Source organism: Lacerta agilis, chromosome 5 (assembly GCF_009819535.1).
Source record: "Lacerta agilis isolate rLacAgi1 chromosome 5, rLacAgi1.pri, whole genome shotgun sequence".
Lineage (NCBI taxonomy): Eukaryota > Metazoa > Chordata > Lepidosauria > Squamata > Lacertidae > Lacerta > Lacerta agilis.
In genome coordinates this window covers 3,099,669-3,122,020 of record NC_046316.1, presented here as the reverse complement: position 1 = coordinate 3,122,020, position 22,352 = coordinate 3,099,669, and the positions used below count along the sequence as shown (strand labels likewise).

The window sequence follows — 22,352 nt, the reverse complement described above, 5'->3', positions numbered from 1 at the left end:
CATAGAATCAGCCTTAAAATGGGCTTTTGACCCACCCCAAAAATAGGCTGTATGGAACCCCAGAGGGTTAAACACTGACCATTTGAATGCTTTGCTTTGACTGGGAAGAGCTGCATTTAGGTCCTCGAAATGGGGGGAAATGCGGGGGGACGGGACATGACACCAGGTTTGTTGGTTAGCAAAGTTAGCATCTTTTTTCTTCTTGGAACCGTCTTAAGGTAATATAATATTTATAGCTGCCACCAACTAATTGCAGAACCAGCCAACGTGTTGAACCTGTTTAGGATGCTTCGCCCTGTTCAGATTCCAGCAACTGGGATTCAGAAGCATCTCCGACTCCCGACGGTGACCATCACGGCTAGTAGCCATTTATTGAGCTCATAAAGCATTTCAAAAACAAACCCTCCTTCAGGGACTCTCTTAAGCATAAGAGTCTTTGGTCTTCCACTTTGTTGCAAATTAATTTATGGGTGCATTGGGTTCAATTAAAAAAAAAAATATCTTTGTATCTGGACGTTTCCTCTCTTCCTTTAAATCAGTGCCCAAATTCTTGCTGACTTGGTCTGCCTTAGCAAGTGTAGCTCAAGTAGCCTTTTGCTTTATTCCTATTTGGTGCAACTGCTGAAAAGCGTACATGATGCCAAAACATACTTAGGGTTTGAAATCTTCCTCCCTCCCTCCCTCTCTCCTGATTTCTGTGCTATGTTCACAGTGGAGATGTTATGAACTATGAGGCTCTCCATCGCTCAGGGCAAACCGGCTGTAGCGCTGCGGAGACCTTGATACCTAGGAGGCGCCTGGAAATGAAACAAATGCTTTTAAACAATATATTTTCCAGGACGCCAGGCTTGCTTCAGGCTGAAACCACACGGCTGAGACTCTGTAGCCAAGCACCATCTTCATTTTCCCAGAATGCCTCTGGGTACTGCTACAGAATGAGCTCCTTGGCAATCGCAGGTGCCCTTAGAACAGGGGTCAGCAACCTTTTTCAGCTGTGGGCCGGTCCACCGTCCCTCGGACCACGTGGTGGGCCGGACTATATTTTGAAGGGGGGGGAATGAACTAATTCCTATGCCCCACAAATAACCCAGAGATGCATTTTAAATAAAAGGACACATTCACTCATGTAAAAACACACTGATTCCCGGAAGCCCGCGGGCTGGATTGAGAAGGCGATTGGGGCCGCATCCGGCCCCTGGGCCTTCGGTTGCCTACCCCTGCCTTATGATGTGACTTTCTCTGCTCGGTGATACATTTCCAAAAATTAAGTGGAGAATCTCCATGCCTGGCTTTGCAAAACTCACAAGAGACCATTAAATATTTTAGTGTCGCTTGTGAAAACCCTGACCAACGAGAAATTCATCCGCGTTTTGTTTTAAAGGACAGATGCAGTCTATCCGAGCTGCCCTTTGAGAGCCAAAGAGGCTGCTGAAGGCTGCTGCTTGCAGATTCCAGTTGCAAATAAGGGCTGGCTTGTTTAAAAAACATCTGGTCCTTGTTCAATCATTTTTTTTGGAATTTTGCTTTGTAGGTGGAAAGGTTTGTGGGTGTAGAGATTTGAAAGAGAGAATTGTGGTTATAAGTATATTTCACTGCTCGTTCTAAGCCACCAATCCAAATTAATTTGCATTTGCATTTTCAGGCAAGCCAAATCTCTAGGACCAGCACTGAATGCTAAATGCAACCTGACAGCTAAATTGTAGAACATGTTGCATAGCTGTCTGGGGCCTTCCTCTGCTAGAATAACTACCCTGTTTCTCCTAAAATAAGACATAGCCATAAAATAAGCCATAGCAGGATTTCTATGCATTTGCGAAATATAAGCCGTTCCCCAAAATAAGCCATACCCAAAAATAAGCCATAGTGATGTGGTACCTCCCATTAAACAGCCTGGTAAGGGGTGGTATGCAGCGTACTGATGCGACACGGTTAAAATAAGACATCCCCTGAAAATAAGCCACACTGTGTTTTGTTGAGCAAAAAAAAATATAAGACGGTGTCTTATTTTAGGAGAAACCCGGTAGGCTGAATCCCTCCCCTCCTATTAGACTTTGCTTGGCGTAAATATACCTATGATTAAAGGGGGAGGGTGAATTTATCCAACGACTTCTCCCCACAAACTTTATTTTAATGGTTACTTTAATATTTATATCCACAATTCAGGTTTTAGATAGTGCCTACGGTGGCGGCTTACAATGGCACAGTTGATAATGACAATTATTACAGTGAATAGGTAAAGGGAGCAATAAAAGAAATGCAAGAAACTTAAGATAAGGAAGAGCCGTAAAAATTCACAATTGCTGTTTCTTAAGAGCTTGGGCAAATTGAAAGGCCTTGAGCTGGTGCCTGCATTGTCCGTGGAAATGTTGGTGAGCAACAGCCCTGGGGAGAGTGGAGTCTCCTGATGCTCATTCAGTAGGTCCCACCTCCAGTTTGCATCCATCTGACCTCCCGAGTTCTGGAGCAGAGCTCCATTTATGATTGTAGAGAGCAGGCATGCTCTGGAGGAGGGGGGGGGCGGCGACTGGCTATTTTCTTTTCATGCTTGCTTGCTTGCTTGCAATGTCGTGATCAGCTTTCGTTCCATCTGTCTCCCATGATTTTTCACAATAAAGAGGCAATAAGAGCAAGCCCATAAACTAAAAGGCATCTGTTGTTCAGTCGTTCAGTCGTGTCCGACTCTTCGTGACCCCCATGGACCAGAGCACTCCAGGCACGCCTATCCTCCACTGCCTCCGCAGTTTGGCCAAACTCATGCCAGTCGCTTCGAGAACACTGTCCAACCATCTCATCCTCTGTCGTCCCCTTCTCCTTGTGCCCTCATCTCCCCAACATCAGGGTCTTTTCCAGGGGAGTCTTCTCCTTCTCATGAGGTGGCCAAAGTAATGGGCCTCAAACTTCAGGATCTGTCCTTCCAGTGAGCCTTCATGATCACTGCCTTGTCGTGGTGAAGGGGCTGAATAACTCAGGGAAGTATGAGTCTAGGGCCACCCAAGATGGACAGGTCATAGCGGAGAGTTTAGACTCAATGTGATCCACCTGGAGAAGGAACTGGGCAAGCCACTCCAGTATCCCTGCCAGAAAACTACATGGACAAAAGGCATCTAGCTACCTTAATTAACAAGTATAAATGCTCGCGTGTGAAAAACCCAGCTACGGGCATGGAAAAGATGAGCAAACCCACTCTTATCTTTGCAGAGGATCTATTCACCTTCGCCTGTGTATCTTTCCAATCTCTGCTGACTTTCACGGAGGTGCGAACACTACGAACACCTTTCATAACACACGAAAGAACCCTGGAAAGTTGCCAAGATAGTTTACCACAAAGGCCTGTTTAAAATAGTCTCACACGCTGCAATAACTTTACTGAGACAAGAAGCAACCTGCAATGTTTGCAGAGGTAAAACTGCAGCTGCAATTATTGAAAACCTGAATGAGAGAATAAATATGCAATGACTATAGACCCTGGAAGAATTAAACCCTGTAGGAATGGGTCCTGGGTTTATACCCCTTTGTTTAATTTTTTGCCATATAACTTTTGCCCTGTAACCTCATAATTTCAATCTTAAGCAAGCCACATATTGCTAGCTTTGCTTGCTGAGAAGTTTGCAGGATGCTCAAAGTTCCTGTCAAAAACACAAATAGGTAAGTTAATTAGTCAAACAGGTTATTGCACTGATTGCACCTCCACCCCACCCACCCCCACCCCGCTTCCCCAAACCCTTGTCTTGGCTACAAGTGGCAAAACCACTAGTTGAGAAACTGGATGGCCTGTTCAGAGAACTTTCGAACTGTGGTTTATTGTCAAGGTGATTGGCCAACATGGGAGACATGCGTTTGTTCTGGCTGTGCACTCCAGGAGCATATTGGGTTACTGGAGAAATCACAAGGGAGCAGTGCTCACACAGAAGTGTGATTCACAAAGGAGGTTGCTATTACAGATTAACCAGGCCATTAGCTCTCATAAACAGTAAGAACAGCATTCGCTACATGTAAAACACAAGAATGTGGCCAGGGGAATCTGAAGAGCCGCCCGATAGTCGCGTCCAGTCAGGACTGGGGGTGGCGGTTCAGGTGCCTTTAATTCTAGTCTCCTACGCTGTGGGGTAAATCTGAAACTAAAGAAACTTTAAAGCAACAGATTACAATATGGCACCGGGGTGTGTGTGTGTGTGTGTTTGCTCTTCAAGATCACAAGTCCACATTGAGCAGACCCAAGGATCTGCGTGTGCATAAAATCTTGGCCAATGGAACTGGGGCTATGAAACAAACCACCCACAAATGACCTTTTGATTGGGAATAGAAGCCCCTAGTAAACCCTGATTGGATTACCTGACTGGATTACCTGATTGGATTTACCTGGGCATCCTGGCCACTCTTTTGTTATGATAACTACTCAACTCCTGAAACCAGGTCACAGGCTCACCCTATCATATGTAAATGGACCCTTGAGACAGGATTTGTGAGCAAAGAAACAATGGGGAGGCTCCTCATTTCCTTCAACCTTGCAGAGAAATAGGTAAAGGTAAAGGGACCCCTGACTACTAGGTCCAGTCCTGTCCGACTCTGGGGTTGCGGCCCTCATCTCGTGTAAATGGCCAAGGGAGCCGGCGTACAGTTTCCGGGTCATGTGGCCAGCATGACTAAGCCGCTTTCTGGCGAACCGAGCAGCGCACGGAGCGGTACCTATTTATCTACTTGCACTTTGACGTGCTTTCGAACTGCTAGGTGGGCAGGAGCAGGGACCGAGCGACAGGAGAGCTCAATTTGGAAGAGAGAGAAAATGGTTGCAGGACTTTTCTGTGGGTTTCAGACATGTGGTTTACATATTTGTATGTTACAGGTGGGTAGCCGTGCTGGTCTGCATAGTCGAAACAAAATAGAAAATTCTTTCCAGTAGCACCTTAGAGACCAGCTGAGTTTGTTCTTGGTATGAGCTTTCGTGTGCATGCACACTTCTTCAGATACACTGAAGATGTGTTTGTATGTGTTTGCTTGCTACATTTATGAACATCTATTATATATATATATATATATATATATACACCTTAAAATTCTTAGAACATCAACAAGCTTATGTGGGAAGAAAAACTCACACAAGGTAGCTGACCAGCATGAGAAACCCTGGCAGGGCTCTTCCATTTTAACACTTAAAAGGCCACGCATGTGCTGACAAAGGAAAACATCTACCTTTGCGTATTCCTCAAAGTAAGTGATAGCACTGTGCCCTCAACAGGATGGTGGAAAACAGATAAAGCATTTGTGGTTTTCGACTACCAGCTCTAAAAGGATTAACCAGTATGCTACAAATTACACAGCCAAAACAGTGTTGTAGCAAACAGCATTGATTAATGTGCATGTCTGAACGTCTGAGACGTAATGGGATGGCAGGCTTCGGGGCTGGTAGGACCTGAGTTCAAATCCTCCCTCACACATGGAGATCCTTGGGGTGACTTTCACCAATCCACTTCCTCTCCACCAAACCCCATCACAAGGTTGTTGTAAGGCTAAAATGGGAGTGGGGGACATGTATAACGTCAGCAGTTATATAATGAAGAACAGGATAAAAACGCAATAAACCAACCGGCCTTAATAAAGTAAAAGGTGAGTTATCGTCATCATGCTCTAGCGCATAAGTCTCCAAGATAGCTGCCTGTGCTGAACAAATTGCCCAGGCCTAATTTAAGTATATTTCAGGAAGATCCTCCCTCTCTGTATCAGCCAAGAGTAATACAATAAGCAATTTGCTACTGCTAAGGTGACAAATGCAAACCGTCTGTTTAGACTCTCTTGTTTACTAACAGTTATACTAACAGGTATTTTTACAAAGCTGTAACACCGAGACAATTTATTTCTGTGTTTCCTTTTCCACCTAAGCGATGAATGGCCGTTTAGTTGTACAAGACTTTTATAAGTCCTCCCCAGCTAAGTTTGTAGAGATGCAGAATTAACAGTACAAATAAGGATTTCACTGTGCATCAGCTGTCTGTTGAATTGTGGAAAGGGAATGCAGGAGACAAGAAGGACTGGGTGTTATCACACTGCAGACACAAAATAACAGTGGAAGAAGCAAGCTTCACTCAATCACATAACCGTAGAGATAAATAATGCTGATCTCTTCAGTTCATGGGGATGTTCACAGAGAATTGTCTTTATATGTGCAAATCTAAACTGAGACATGATAGTCAAAGAGCTTGTATTTGAGCCGAATTCATTTGATAAGAATGGCTATTAAATAATATTTTGGTGACTAGCAGCTGAACACCGTACATGTTACTTGCAAGCAGGGTGGATAAAAAATCAATGATTTTTTAGAAGAAAAATAAAAAAATCAGATTTTTTAAAATTTAAATCAGATTTTTTAAAATTTAAATGCTTTTGGAGGAAAAATCTTTCTAAAGATAGTTTTCTGCTTAAGTTACATTACAGTCCAAAGGCTATTCATCCAGGAAATAAGGATTTGTTTTAAGTTTTTCATGTGTGCTAAAACAGTCTGCAAGTTTTGTTTTGTTTTTTAAGTTTAACCACATCAGTTAACAAACATGGGTACATATGCTATAATGTTATTGTTTGGGTTAAATAAATTGTTTAAATTGTTATTAAGGAAATGGTTATATTTCACCTTCCAATAAAGTATAGCAAAAAAGTTGTCCAAATATAAACAGTTAACTTATTAAAACCTCACAATAATTTCATAATTATATGTCTATGTATTTCTAATAGTATAACCAAGTCAGTAATTTTTGATATAACTGTAAAAAATACTCTGAAATTTTATTATTCCAAGAATGAAACTTTCATCTGGTTGTAAATGTTAAGATTATACCAGCAAGAATGAGTCTTTCTGTAAAAATTAAAAAATAAAAATGATTCACCGGTAAATCAAGTCTTACTGACTAGTGATTTAAACCAGGTCTTACTGACTAGTGATTTAAATCGATTTGATTTAGAATAATAGAATCATAGAATCCTAGAGTTGGAAGAGACCACAAGGGCCATCCAGTCCAACCACCTGCCAAGCAGGAAACACCATCAAAGCATTCCTGACAGATGGCTGTCAAGCCTCCGCTTAAAGACCTCCAAAGAAGGAGACTCCACCACACTCCTTGGCAGCAAATTCCACTGTCGAACAGCTCTTACTGTCAGGAAGTTCTTCCTAATGTTTAGGTGGAATCTTCTTTCTTGTAGTTTGAATCCATTGCTCCGTGTCCGCTTCTCTGGAGCAGCAGAAAACAACCTTTCTCCCTCCTCTATATGACATCCTTTGATATATTTGAACATGGCTATCATATCACCCCTTAACCTTCTCTTCTCCAGGCTAAACATACCCAGCTCCCTAAGCCGTTCCTCATAAGGCATCGTTTCCAGGCCTTTGACCATTTTGGTTGCCCTCCTCTCGACACCTTCCAGCTTGTCAGTATCCTTCTTGAACTGTGGTGCCCAGAACTGGACACAGTATTCCAGGTGAGGTCTGACCAGAGCAGAATATAGTAGTACTATTACTTCCCTTGATCTAGATGCTATACTCCTATTGATGCAGCCCAGAATTGCATTGGCTTTTTTAGCTGCTGCATCACACTGTTGACTCATGTCAAGTTTGTGGTCTACCAAGACCTTTTCACATGTACTGCTCTCAAGCCAGGTGTCACCCATCCTGTATTTGTGACACAACTGAGGTGGAGGCCATCCTTTTCCCTCAGCATTGGGAGATCCCAGAATTTGAAAATATAAACTTATCTCTGTCTTCATAACCTTGCCTGTTTATGTGCAGGACTCTATCCTCTTGAAGTGTGATGGGATGCTGGGAAGTGGCCTTTGAAAAATAGAAAGTTGTGTCAGCAGTGGGTCTGGTATTATTGGCTTTCTTAACTGTCAACTCAGTTACTGCTCGAGTGTCAGCTGGTTGTATTCAGTTGTTCCTTCAACAACTGTGTTTCACTGGTGTTTTAGTTGAACATCCATGGTTCTTGTCACAAATCTGGCAGGCTTGACGTCACCGAAACAGCTGTTTGAGGGTAAACCACTTTCTGTCATCCTCGAGAACTGTTGTTGTTGCTGCTTCTAATGCACAATACCCCGGGAAAGGATTTCTTTAGCTCTTTCTGTGCATAGAAATATTGCGCCATCTGCTCCATAGACAAGTGTGCAGCTGTTCAGCTAATGGCGGTCTTGTGGAGATGCTCTGCTAGATTGAATTCAAGACCCCTTGCCTATAGGGGGAGGAGAGTGGGTGTGAGGAAAACATCTTCTTCAAGGCCATTTCCTCCTCTCTGAAAAGGAGAGGGTGTCCTTTGCAGCTAACCTCGAAAAGTTTTCTGTCCCACATTAATGCCAGAGTAAAAACCCTTGGGATTTCTAGAGCTGTGCTCAGGATTGAGCCATTGTAGTTAATGGACCTAAGTTACTTATGTGCATTTTTTTCAGTAGGTCTGCTTTGAGCAGGACTAACATTAGATGCAACCACTGATTTCTGCCCTGGGGACAGTGAGTCTGTTGGTGGATATTAGTGGGACTACTTTTGAATATCACTTCGTTGGATCGAAGTTGAATGTAGCTGAACCTAGCAGGGCTTGTATTTTGTGCCAAATTTAACCGTCACAGATGTAAGCCATGATGGCAAAGGAAGAATCAAGAATGCGCTTTAACGCTCCCAGTTGTTCCTTGGCAGCTGTTACTCTACCTGCCTCACACCTGGTGTCCTATAGGTGGTCCTTGGGGGGGGGAACTAGAACTGCTGGCTGGTCTAATTTGAGCCACAGACCAGAGATTCCTCACCTGTGAGTTGAAGCTGGTAGAACTAGTTTTCAGATACATTTGGAAATGTTTGTTGTGTCTTTCCTGTGGCCTTGGGCACATTCTCTCACCCTCAGCCTTACTTCTGCAACGTGTGGATAACAACTCAAACCTACCTTACAAGATGGCTATATGATCCCTGGGAAGTGCTTTGAACGCTCAAAAATAACACAACTGCTGCTGCTGCTGGTGCTAACATCAGAATCGTTAGGTGTTGTCAGGGATTTGCCTTCTCCTCACGAGGAGAGCCGGGGGGGGGGGAGGTCCTACTCATGAGGAAAGCCCGGGCGGGAGTACTCCTCGCGGGGAGAGCGGGGAAAGTGATCCTGCTAGTGAGGCTTTTCTCACAAGTAGGACCTCCCCCCGGGCTCTCCTCGCGAGGAGAAGGCAAATCCCTGACATCCGTGTATATGGAATACTTTACCCAGGGAAGGCTACCTGGCACCAGCTTTTACATGCTTTTGGCACCAGGTCAAGACACACCTTTTCTCCCAGCCTTTGGACTGATTGTGATAACACCTGGAGTGGGTGGGTGGATCTGAATGCGTGTCTTTGGGAGGAGGGGGGGGGTATTGCTTATCATTTAACGTTATGGTTGCTTTTAAATTGTGCATGTAAGTTGCCTAGAAATGCTTTGTTTTTGGCAACATTAAGTAATAATAATAGTATCTTACAGAGTGAAAGAGGACAGATCACTGTCCCAAGGGGCTTGCAATCTAAAATTCATTGCAAGAGAAACTATAGTGGAAGGAAGCTTAGTACAGGCAGGGGTAAACAGGCAAGCTATATACAATTGTTTTGGTTGCAGGTATGGGCTGAGTTGGGGTGCAGGTGGCGCTGTGGGTTAAACCACAGAGCCTAGGGCTTGCCGATCGGAAGGTCGGCGGTTCGAATCCCCGTGATGGGGTGAGCTCCCGTTGCTCAGTCCCAGCTCCTGCCCACCTAGCAGTTCGAAAGCACGTCAAAGTGCAAGTAGATAAATAGGGAGCGCTCTGGTGGGAAGGTAAACGGCGTTTCCGTGCGCTGCTCTGGTTCGCCAGAAGCGGCTTTGTCATGCTGGCCACATGACCCAGAAGAGTGCAATAATACCAAATTTGGAAGATTGGCAAATAAAATTATTAGGATATCAGAACTTGGCTAGAAAAATAGGAGAAGTAAAAGGAGTGACAAATGAAGCAGTAGAAAGAGATTGGGAATCTTTTAAGAACTATATGGGAAACACAGTGGAAAGAGCCAATCTTCTAAGAAATGTATAAGTGGGTCTCAAGAGTAAGTTAAGTAAGAAGAAGAAAAAAATTAGGTATATAAAAAATATATAGTTAGTACACACCGCAATAACATGAAGGCTGGAAGCTAGTATGGGGGGGTGCACAGATTGTCTTTCGTTTTTCTTTTTCTTTTGTTTAATGTTTTACACATAACTTTATGTATATATGTATAAATGTATTTTTATGTCTCCTTTTTGTAATTGTTTTAGAACTCAATAAAGCTTAAAAAAACAAAAAAACAAAGTGCAAGTAGATAAATAGGTACCACTCTGGTGGGAAGGTAAACAGCATTTCTGTGTACTGCTCTGGTTCACCAGAAGCGGCTTAGTCATGCTGGCCACACGACCTGGAAGCTGTACGCCGGCTCCCTTGGCCAGTAACTTGAGATGAGCGCCCAACCCCAGAGTCCGACACGACTGGACCTAATGGTCAGGGGTCCCTTTACCTTTATGGGCTGAGTTACAGATCAGGGTTCAGAAACAGAGTAGTTGGGCAAAGTCTCAAAGGTATGTCTTTAGCAAGAGAATTTTCTGCAGTGTAACATGTTAAATCTTCTTTTGCAGAGCTATGTTTCTTCATGCAACTTCTATAGACTCCCAGAAATCTCCAGTTGTGACATGGATATAGTGAACTACTACATTTTTTGATCCCTTCAATTCAGTCCCGTGTTCTGAACTCTTCAGCAGGTAAGTTGTTTCTTAATGTTCTGACGCAGTTTATTCAGATGTGATGCTCCTGACAGGAGCTTTGTATTTGTGAAGGGGCAGCCCAACTCCGTAAGCAGCAGAATTCTGTCTTGTGGGGGCTCCAGGAAAATGATAATGCTCTCGGGGACACCATTTTCCATCTGCCCCCCAAACCTTTGGACATGATGGCCTGAAGTGTACAAGCAGCTGCCCTGATTGCAGCCCTTCTTGCAAGCACATAAATGGAATGAATGGTTCCAGGGGCGTAGCAAGGTAAATTGGTACCCGGGGGCAAAAAAAAAAAAAATCTCCCCCCCCCCCACGGCACGGGAAGGTCAGGTGGTACCTGGTGCAGAAAATTTCTTGTCAACCCCCCCATTGATCCCCCCCTGCAAAAATGGTTTTACGTTATTTCGTATTTTCTTACAAAGGAATAATAATAATAATAATAATAATAATAATAATAATAATAATAACAACTTTTATTTATATCCCGCCCTCCCCGGCCGAAGTCGGGCTCAGGGTGGCTAACATCAGATACATAACATTGGTATAAAATCAAACAATAATTAAATTACCTCCTAAAAACATCTCAAAATCAAATTAGAGTCTAATTAGATGGCTTTCCACAGGGTTAGGGTTGGGAACAGTAAAGTGTTCTCTGAAATGAAATTTCAGCCTTCACGACATAGGAAAACAGCCAAGTAAACAGCTGTTTTGGTGGAGGAGGGTCAAGATATTAACCGATATGCATGAAATTTCATATATAGCTATATAATCCATAGTATAGTAAGATAAGACCTTCGGAGCAGGCATTTTTTTAAAAAAAATGTTCCTTGGTAATTTGTCACCCCCTCCATTATGGAACCCGGGGCAGACTGCCCCCCGCCCCCCCTTGCTACGCCCCTGAATGGATCTATTTATGCTCTTTCTGCCTTTGTATTCTACCCAATTACAACATGTCATGCAGGTGGCTTACAGGAAATGACAAATTCATTCCCAATAAAATAAAAGCAACAGTCCTAAAATCTTAAGGGCTGCATAAAGCCAGCGGCAGAGGGAAAGTCCCTTCCCTTCAGAATTGGAAAAGGAGCTGCAGCCAGGAGAAAATAAAATGCATTGTCGCCTCCAGCAGCAGAATATCAAGAGCCAGCCTGCATGGTTGAAAGGAAGATCCAGGATGTAGCTTGGCTTTCAAAAATGCCTCAGCCTCCTGCTTTTGAGCTAGCAGGACACACCTGCACAACTCGTGACTCACTGTGCTGAACAGATATAGCAAAATGCACGATGCCTGCTAGTAAATCTGTTTTGGCTCCTTTCCTGGAGCTGCATATGTGGGGCCGGAATGCGCGCGTCGGCAGGGCATGGTATAGGTCACCGGTGGGCTGTATCCGTCTTGATGGGTCACGAGTTGGGCAGACCTGCATTAGGGAATGGCAGAATGAACACTTTTGTGTGGTTTGTTGCCCCTACATCTCTGCCTCAGGCCTGAACTCTATACCTGCGGGTATAGGGCAGTATGCAAATTACAACAACAATACTTTGTTAACATTTACTACTGTTGTGAATGGAGGTATGCAAAAATAAAGAATAAAATGTCAGATATTTTTCTTTTTTGCCCTGCCCCATTCTACAGATTCTCTACAAAATTCTGCCCTGGGTGGTTTTTTTCTTTCTTTCCTTTTTCTGGCTACCCCACTACACTACCCCAACATGATTTGGGGTGTTGTGGGTCGCGCAGCTTGGCCAGATGCTAACATGGTGGTTTCTGCTTCTGCTGCTAAACGGTCTCACTCCCCCCAAAAAAACTGTTGGGAAATTTATTCTCCACCCCTCTTGCCCACAAATTCCCTGAGAATATTAATCAAAGTAACACCCTCAATTTCAGTACAAAAATAGTAGGATGAATAATTTGGAGAGGCAATTTTCTCTCACCTCTTGGCCAGTGGAGCACAGCAATATATATATATATTAAAGCAGGATGGAGGCTGCTTTGGATAACAAATGCAGTAAGAAAATATTTTCTTGTTGCCCAAGGGACTTTGGTTCCTGAAACCAGCTCCATATTTCTCATATTTCTCACGAACAGTGCAAACCCAGCAGGGCTTAGTTGTTGTTTTCACAACTTTCTTGGTGTCCGTCTGCTTCATGATGTAACTTCCCAAAACTGTGTATGTGTGCATGTCTATGCCTTGAGCAGAGTGTGACACAGAATTATGTGTAGTGATCCTAGACTCGATATTTTCTGTTCCATTTCTAAACTGTGGCAATCTACAACCTATTCTCAAAGGGTGGAATTCATTGTCACACTATTAACAATTGTTCCAGCAGTGCATGCATTTTAGCTTGCCAGGTGAAACTCTTCAAGGCTGGGGAAACCCAGCCAGATTGGCGGGGTATAAATAATAATAATAATAATAATAATAATAATAATAATAATTGTTATTATTATGGAGTTTCACTTGCCATTACTGATATTTTAATTAAGAAATCCCTGTAAGTTTCCAACGGTTGCCCGGACCCTAGCCCGGACCCCCATCATTCAGCCCGGACACTGAGATCCAGCGCCGAGGGCCTTCTCGGTAGTGGCGCCCGCCCTGTGGAACGCCCTCCCATCAGAAGTCAAGGGAATAAACAACTACCTGACATTCAGAAAACACCTGAAGGCAGCCCTGTTTAGGGAAGTTTTTAAACTGTGATATTTTAAATGTATTTTAATGTTTGGTGGAAGCCGCCCAGAGTGGCTGGGGAGACCCAGCCAGATGGGCGGGGTACAAATAAATTATTATTATTATTATTATTATTATTATTATTATTATTATTATTATAGCTGGAAAACTTCTAAGCTAAAATGGCATTCTCACAGTAAGAGATAAATGGCCTTGACTTACTAAGAGTTCCTAGGCTGCCCTGACACAATACACACATTATTATGCCACTTTCCCCACAAATAACTCTGGGAACTGTAGTTGGTTATGGTGAAAGTTGTTAGGAGAGCCCTCAATTCCCACAGGGGATTGATTGATAAACCCCTCTGTAAGTTGTAGCTCTGTGAGGTGCTTAATAGTGTTTTGGATGTTTGGTGTGGGTGCAGCCTAAATCCCAAGGGGGTCTGTGCACGGAGAAGGCTCCCCTCTTCTTGCAGGGTACGGACAGCGGGGGGGGGGCTTTCAAGGGACACAAGGGGCAGCGTGTTTGACCCTGCACTCTGGATAACACTGAAATGGTCGTCCTCTAAAAAAATACGTGCATACAGATCGCTATTTCCCCTTCTTAGATACACACAAGCAAGAACCCCAGTTCTTTGTCTCATTTGTGTGGGTTCCCCCCCAATTTTTTTTAATTGATTTTTAAAGTAACACAAACAAAAACGCTACACATAAAAAGTACATAAAAATACATACAGAAAAAGAATACAATAAAAGACATTGTAGCCAAACAAAAAAACCAAAATACATATTTAAACCTATCTAATCTTCAAAATAACATTGTAGGTTGACTTCCTCTCGTCCTCTCTGACTGCTTTCCTTGTAAATCATCTTTAGTAATTTCCTTACCTTTTTCCTATCCTAACTTAAAACTCTAATCGTCTTATCTTAATCACCTTCTCGTTCCTTCCTTAATTACTAAATCTAATTTAACTTCCATATCTGTAGCCTGCCGATTTCTACCTGTCTGCATTTAAACATTAATTTTTGCATATATATTTTTTTCCAAATAGACTTTAAATTTAGTCCATTCTTTCCCCACCGCATCGTCCCTCTGGTTTCGGAGTTTCCCAGTCAGTTCAGCGAGCTCCATATGGTCTATCATTTTCATCTGCCTGTGTGTTTTAAAAAAGAAGGGCACCAGTTTACGCCTGTGTTCTTTCCACAACTGATATGCGCGTCAGTGCCGTTTTTCTTTCTCCCCCTCCACCCCATACTTGGCTGCAACACGGCGCAGAAAGATAGAGAGTTGCCTGGTTACCTGGGCGATGTCAGACTTCTCTCTCTTCCTGCAGGCTGCGGGACTTCCTTTTTGCCATCTGCAGAGGGGGTGGGATTGCTTGCCAACCTATCAGATTCCCCCCCCCCCCTTTTACTGGCTTCCACAACAGGAAGCATTACATTTGTGAATGTTTCACTCGGCTCAGGAGCAAGAGAAATGGGAGTCGTTTGGAGTGTGGCTCTTCCAGTGGAGTTGCGAAAATTCTTTTTTTATATATATATAAGAAATTTATTGGTATTTAGAGAAAATACAGAAAAAGAAAAAGTACATACAAAATACAGACTACAAAATACAAAACAAAAAAGACTTATACAATACATAAAACACACCTAAAACAGCAAAACACCTATTTCACTGATATAATCTTATTTAAAATCTTACTTGGGGGACTTCCTCACGCCCTCTCTTCTGCGTTCATTTCAAATATACTGTAGTAACTTTGTAACTACTTTAACTCAACTTTTACAACTAATCTTAATCATTTTATAATCTTCTATCATTTTATATCTTTCATCTTATTCTTAACAGAAATACAAAAATTGGAAAAATCACAATTCTATCTTCTTATGTTCTATTTTAAACTAACATTTTAATGCTATCACCTATAATATCCACTGATTTCAATTTCAGATGTTTAACTTTTCACGTCGTTTCAGATATTCTTTAAATTTCTTCCAATCTTCTTGCACCTTCTCCTCCCTCTGGTCTCGGAGTTTCGCGGTCAGTTCTGCGAGTTCCATGTATTCAATCAACTTCATCTGCCAGTCTTCCACTGTTGGTAGTTCTTCAGTTTTCCAGTTTTTAGCTATTAATATCCTTGCAGCTGTTGTGGCATACATAAAAAATATTCTATCTTTGTTGGGGATCTCATGATTGGTCATGCCCAGCAGAAAGGCCTCTGGTTTCTTAGTAAATGTGTTTTTCAACACTTTTTTAAGTTCATTATAAATCTTCTCCCAGAAGACCTTTACCTTTGGGCACGTCCACCACATGTGATAGAAGGTACCTTCTACTTGTTTGCACTTCCAACATTCGAACATTCTTGCTGCATTTCAGCCAGACATTTGGCAGCCTGGGGTTGGGGAGAAAGTGAGAGTGCTGTGGGAGAAGCCTGTGCACTGGGACGGGGGGCAGGGAGCCATGAGGGAGGGGAGGAAGAGACGTAAGGTGGAAGGCCAAACTGGATGTCCTGTCCCGGATGTTGTCGCTAGCATCCGTCCGTCTCAGGAAACAATGGAGTGTGCCTCCAGGGATGGAGTTGAATCACTGTGTTAGCAGCACCAAAGTGACCTCCCGAAGGGGCACAAGCCTGGCCAGTGTGTCTGGAGGTCCTGGGCTGCCCAGATGACAAGACACCCCCCCCCCACACACACACACTTGGCCTTGCTGATGTGGTTCAAAGGAAAGCAGAGCAAGGCCTTTGGCACCAGCTTGGTGGTGTAACGGAAAAATCCCAGGTGTGGAACTGCCCAGCCACCTGGCCCTTAGGGATAGGCCCACTGGTTTCTGCGGAGTTAAATAAAAGAAGTCCAGCCACTGGAGCAAGGACAAGACAGGGTTTATTGTGCAATAGGTTACAGTCAAACTGCACACCGAGAGCAGCGTTACAAGAACTTTTAAAAACTCCTATCATATCCCAGAATACAGTTTGGAAACATCATCACTACATCACGAAAGGGGAGGGTTATACATGATTAACATATAGGAAAAACAAGATTAACATATGGGGGAAACAGAGTGATATCAGGGAGATAGCCCTGAGCAAATGTGAATTGGTGTTAAGTATTGGCAAGGATACCTTGAGCACTTACCTGGGAGAGAACAATGGGATTCCGGTTGAGGGATATTAGCCCAGTGGCTTCCTGAAGCACCCAGAGATTACCTGCTGAGGCATTTCCCTGTGTACCTGGTCTCTCGCCTACTGGATCATGGCAGAGAGATGGGTTCCCTTAAGGGCATCACTCCATACCCCAATGAGTTTACTCGGGAGGAGACTTTGCTTGGGTGACCCCCCCCCCCATAATTTCCGTAACAGTGGCAGGAGTTGCTGAGATTTGCGTAGGGTTTACTCCTTAGCCTTTCTCTCGTGAATGAGTATAGCCACAAGTTAGCAGAGGTTTAGGATTAGTTTTCCTTCTCCTAGATGGGCTCCCTTCCCAGGTTGAGGAGCCCCATCTGCCCATAGCTGTCCAACTTTCCCTTTTTTGTGGGAAATTCCCTTATTCCAGCGCCGTTTCCCATTGCAAAAAAAGGGAAAGTTGACAGCTATGGCCGTTTAGGGAAGCTTTTAATGTGTGATATTTTAATGTATTTGATTTTTGTTGGAAGCCGCCCAGAGTGGCTGGGGAAATCCAGCCAGATGGGCGGGGTACAAATAATAAATATTATTATTAAATATTATTATTATTCCCAATGCAAAAAAGGAAGGTTGACAGCTCTGCATCTGCCCCTCACTTCCCTCTAGAGCACATGCAGAAACCGCCCTCTTTACCGTTCGACCCACTTTCGTCTCATCCGCTCAATTTGCTGGAGCCTGTCTTTGCATGCAGGGGAAGCCCCTAACTCACGAAGGGTTTGAGACCCACCTGCTGCCCTGAAGGGTCTTTGGAGTATTGCACGCTCTGGTTTAGGCCAACGCTCAGTTGGATATGGAACTCTGGGTTGCAGTAATGGCAACAGCAGCTGGGTGGTCAGGTCTAGGTAGGTTGTGTTAGAAAAGATGGTGAGAGTTGCTTTGCAGTTCTGTTGGGCTCCTATGTCAACTGCTGGCAGAGCCAAGAGGAGGACCATGGGGAGAAGATGATCCTGGGGTTAATTGTAGGCCCCACTGCTGGAAGGGAAAGAATCGAAGACCAGTGATGGGGAAGGGGGAGGCAAGTACCCCTTGACTTGCCCATGCCCTCACCCCAACAAACTCGTCCCGTATTGCCAACACTCCTTCTAGGGAGGAAGAGGCGCATGAGAGTGAGATAGTCTCCATGTACTCAGAGGAAGAGGAGGGTTGAGTGCCCAGCAGGGGGGAGGGCAGTTATCAGATGCACCCGGCCCCACCCCCTTGATTCTGAAGGAGTGAGAAACACAAGCAGCAAAGGGGGCAACGGCCGGTAAGAGAACGCGCCCCCCTCACCCACTTTGCTATATAGGGATGGGGCAGAGAGCCTGCACAAGGTTGGTTCAACTTTCTGAAAGCTAAAACATAGTTTGGCAGATAGGGTAGTGAAAAAGGATGTTAGCCAGGCATGGATTTAGGTCTTTCAAATTTCAGTGGCACCTGTGCGAGGCCAGAATTCGGCGTCCCCCGCCTCTCACCTCTCCACATGAGGTTCAGAAGGTGAAAACACGAGAATGGGCCTTCTCGGTAGTGGCTCCCTGTCTGTGGAATGCTCTCCCAGGGAGGTTTCTCTTCAACCAGGTTGTTGTTTTGCTGTTTTGTTTTGATTATTTACTTGTGTTTTTATCCTGTGTGTTATTCTATGAACCACCCTGATATATTATGATGAGGGGGAGTAGATGAATTTAACAAACAAACAATCTAAGGAAGCTGTATCAGTCAGTCAGAAGATGGATTAGGATACATGAACAGGAATTCGACAACTGTTGGATGGGGTCTCCTTGAATACTCGGACTCGCAGTTTGGGTGTATTCCTGGATTCTGACAGTGACCAGGAGCGCATTTGCCCAATGATGGCTCATGCACCAACTGCAAGATGCTGGATCTGGCCACAGTGTTGTATGGCTTAGTTACACCCTGCAACACATTCTATGTGAGGTGGCCTTTGAAGAGTGTTCAGAAGCTTCAGCTGGCCCCAAACACTGCAGCCAGACTGCTGACAGGGGCCAGTTACAGGGACCATATTACTTCCCATTTAAAACAACGTCACTGGCTACTGGTCCATTTCTGGGCATAATTCAAAGTGACCTATAAAGTCCTGTATGGCCCAGACTACCTGAAGTATCGTATCTCCCTATACGTACCTGGTCGAGTGTGGAGATCCTTGAGGTGGTCACCTTCTCCCGGCCGCATCAACTTCAGCGACACAGTTGGTGGTGACATGAGAGGTGGGCTTTTTGGGGGGCTGCACCCATATTATGGAATTCTCTCCTTCTTTGCTATCATCCTACCAGCAGGAAATACCTTTTAATTCAGACAGGTCTTGGAAAATGGTGAGTTGAGGTCATCTGTATTAGATGCCAGCAGCCATCTAAGATGAAGATCTTCTGCCCCAAGAAACAGGACTTATTCAATGGTGACACACTCATTATGTAATTTCCTCAAGAGATGTTCCAGCAGGCCTTTCTGCATTCTCAGTAGTGGGTTTTCTTTTCTAAACCGTAGCTTTTTTCCTCTGATACTGCTGCTGCATCAAAATTGTGTTTATGGTTGCTTTTATTTCAAGCTTTTTTGAGGGTCATATGGCGGGGTTAAGAGGCCTATGAATTTACATAAAAAGTGGGTGGGTGTCCAAAATTTATACTGCTTAATACGAAAAAAATAAATATTATTGATAAAAACAGATACTTAAAATATTCAAAAGGTGATTAAAATCAACAGTAGCTAGAAATAAAACATGTAAACTGCATATGACTGCGTAGGCTTGCCTAAACAAAACTGTTTTAAGCAGGCAGTGGAGGTTCCTGCCTGGTGTCAATAAGCAGTGAGTTCCAAAGTGCAGATGCATTAAAATAATTGACTTCCTACAAGCATGGAATGAATATTATGTGGCACCTGTAAGTGTGCCAGTTTTTGCATTGCCGAAAGCTTGGGCTAGATGAGCAGTGGAGCCCAACTCTGTGATTCCATGTTTTTCTATTAAAGTGGTCAAGTGGGCATGTCTGGGGTATGGCAATCCCTCAGGTAAACTGGTTGCTTCATATACGCCTTCAACTTGGCCTGTTATCAGATGGGCATCCAGTTCAGATCTCTTGTGAATAGAGGTGTTATATGATGACAGGGTCTCATTCTGCCCTAGTGGGAGTCCTTGCACTGCCTTCTGCTGACACATCACATTAGTTGAATCTGGCCCAGAAGACTCATGCACTCAGAATACATTCGAGATACATTAAAATGTACTCTTCATTTTGTCGGTGCTGAGAGCCTAAGACAATTCAAATGTATATAATTTCTCATGTTGAAAGGTGTGCGTTTTTCAGCGGGTCTCAGTTGCTTCAAAGCCTTCCTTCCAGTAGAGGGAGGCATTTTCCACAAGAAAACCTTAAACCTGATATTTGGAGATCATTAGCATAAGAACACGAGAGTCTGCTGGATCAGGCCCATGGCCCATCTAGTCCACTCAGATGTTCTCACAGATCTGAGCATAAGAGCAGCACTCTTCCCCTTCTGTGGTTTCCAGCCATGGGGATTCAGAAGCATGGCTGCATGTGGAATCAGAGCAGTTGGTAGCCAGCCATAGCCCTCTTCTGCAAGAATTGGTCTCATCTTCCTTTAAAGCCACAAGTGTACATGCAGTCCAGATTCCTCATACTTGAAAACAAAATAAGGAGGCATTTTTCCTGGAAGCAAAAGGACAGGATGTGCCAAGAATGGCATGTCCTTTTCAAGTGTGTGTTGCTGTTAGTGTTGCGTTCCCTTCATGCACTGAAGACCACATAGCAGCTGAGGTCTTGCATAGGAGGCTGCTGAAAACGAGATTAACAGGAAGCTCAAAGGATTAAAAGGTGGCTTCAGGTGTGGCTGCTTTTTACCACCATCCCATATTCTGCAAACAGGCTTGCAAACGTTAAATGTAAATTTAATAAAAAAAAATAAAAAAAATTCCTTCCAGTAGCACCTTAGAGACCAACTAAGTTTGTTCTTGGTATGAGCTTTCGTGTGCATGCACACTTCTTCAGATACACTGAAACAGAAGTCACCAGACCCTTATATATAGTGAGAGAGTGGGGAGGGGTATTACTCAGAAGGGTGGTGGGAATGGGTGATCAGCTGATAGGTGTGGAAAACCTGTTGACGACTGTTAATGACTGCAATTGGTCTTACAGGAAAAAGCAAGGGGTGAGATGGCTAAAAATAGCTTTGTTGTGTATAATGAGATAAGAATGCAATGTCTCTATTCAGACCAGGTCTCTCCATGGTTTTAAGTTTGGTAATTAGTTGCAATTCAGCAACTTCTCTTTCCAGTCTATTTCTGAAATTCCTTTGTATTAAGACAGCTACTTTGAGATCTTTTATAGAATGTCCTGGGAGATTGAAGTGTTCTCCTACTGGTTTCTCTGTCTTGTGATTCCTGATATCAGATTTATGTCCATTTATCCTTTGGCGTACGGTTTGGCCTGTTTGTGCAATATAGACAGCTGAAGGGCACTGTTGGCATTTGATTGCATACACAATGTTGGAAGAAGAGCAATTAAATAGACCTGAGATGGTATGTTTGATGTTGTTGGGGCCAGTAAGGGTCTGGTGACTTCTGTTTCAGTGTATCTGAAGAAGTGTGCATGCACACAAAAGCTCATACCAAGAACAAACTTAGTTGGTCTCTAAGGTGCTACTGGAAGGATTATTATTATTTTTTTGACTATGGCAGACCAACACAGCTACCTACCTGTAACTGTAAATGTAATATTAGTGGTTGAGGTCCTGTTTGCTGCCACAATTGGGACCATTCCCTGACCCTCCAACCAGCAGAAAAGCGTGGAGAGAGAAGAGGCAGCTCTTGCCGATTCCCCTTTCCTCCTCTCTCTCAAAGGGAGGTAGGGAGGCAGGTCCCCTCTCTGTAGACCCTGTATAACCACCACAGGGTATCTTTTGGTTTTTCTGTGAGGGTAAACTTAGTTCCTTGAAGACTCGGGCAAGAGCTGAACCAATAAAGAAAGATTTGGTTTACAGAACCAAGTTGATAAAACAAAGGTTGTGTCAGGAGATAATGTTCTTTCAGGAAACAGTTAACTTCTTAATAATTGTACTTAATCATGTGGGTGATACAGGCTTCTAAACATGGTAGTAAATGCACAGTTTCTTTTGAATGTCAGCTGCTTAATTCAGTTATTACTCCTCAGTTAGATGTTACAGGTTTCTAGACTAGATGGTAAATGCTCAGTTTATTTCCTCTTATTTCACTTTAGTTCCTTAACTTAGTTGTTGTGTAGGTGTTACAGCTTAGTACCGGTACTTTGGTTCTTAAACAAGGAGCTGGTCCTTTCTGTCTGTTTCCCAGCCTTTGATCAGTCATACTCCTGAGATACCTCTGGCAGTCTAACAGACCCAGGGGATCCCAACTGGAGTTTACCACAAAAGCACATGGTTGACATATGATGTGTTTGTTTAACTGTAACATGCAAATCAGGGCTGAGAGGCAGGTGCAGATGTTTTTGGCACTTACCTACCGAAATAAACTGTTCTCGCAAGAGATCTGTTCAACGTGAGTGGTTTGGGGGCAGAGGGGTCCATAATACTGTGCATTTCTTTTGTGATTTGCGGTTAGGGGAGTATTGTGACTAAATAACTGCCTATAGCAGGGGTCCCCAAACTAAGGCACGGGGGCCTGAATGTGGCCCAATCGCCTTCTAAATGCGGCCCACAGACGGTCCGGGAATCGGCATGTTTTTACATGAGTAATATGTGTCCTTTTATTTAAAATGCATCTCTGGGTTATTTGTGGGG

At 43.7% G+C, this 22,352-nt stretch overlaps 1 protein-coding gene across 1 annotated transcript in view; it reads left to right on the top strand.

Moving 5' to 3' along the window:
* Positions 1-10,649: 10,649 nt before the first annotated feature.
* The window catches only part of PRR5 (proline rich 5), a 46,618-nt gene continuing 34,915 nt past the window's right edge, over positions 10,650-22,352 (top strand). The window contains exon 1 of the mRNA XM_033148298.1: positions 10,650-10,747. The gene's annotated coding sequence lies outside the window, so the exon portion shown is untranslated. The remainder of the gene's footprint in view (positions 10,748-22,352) is intronic.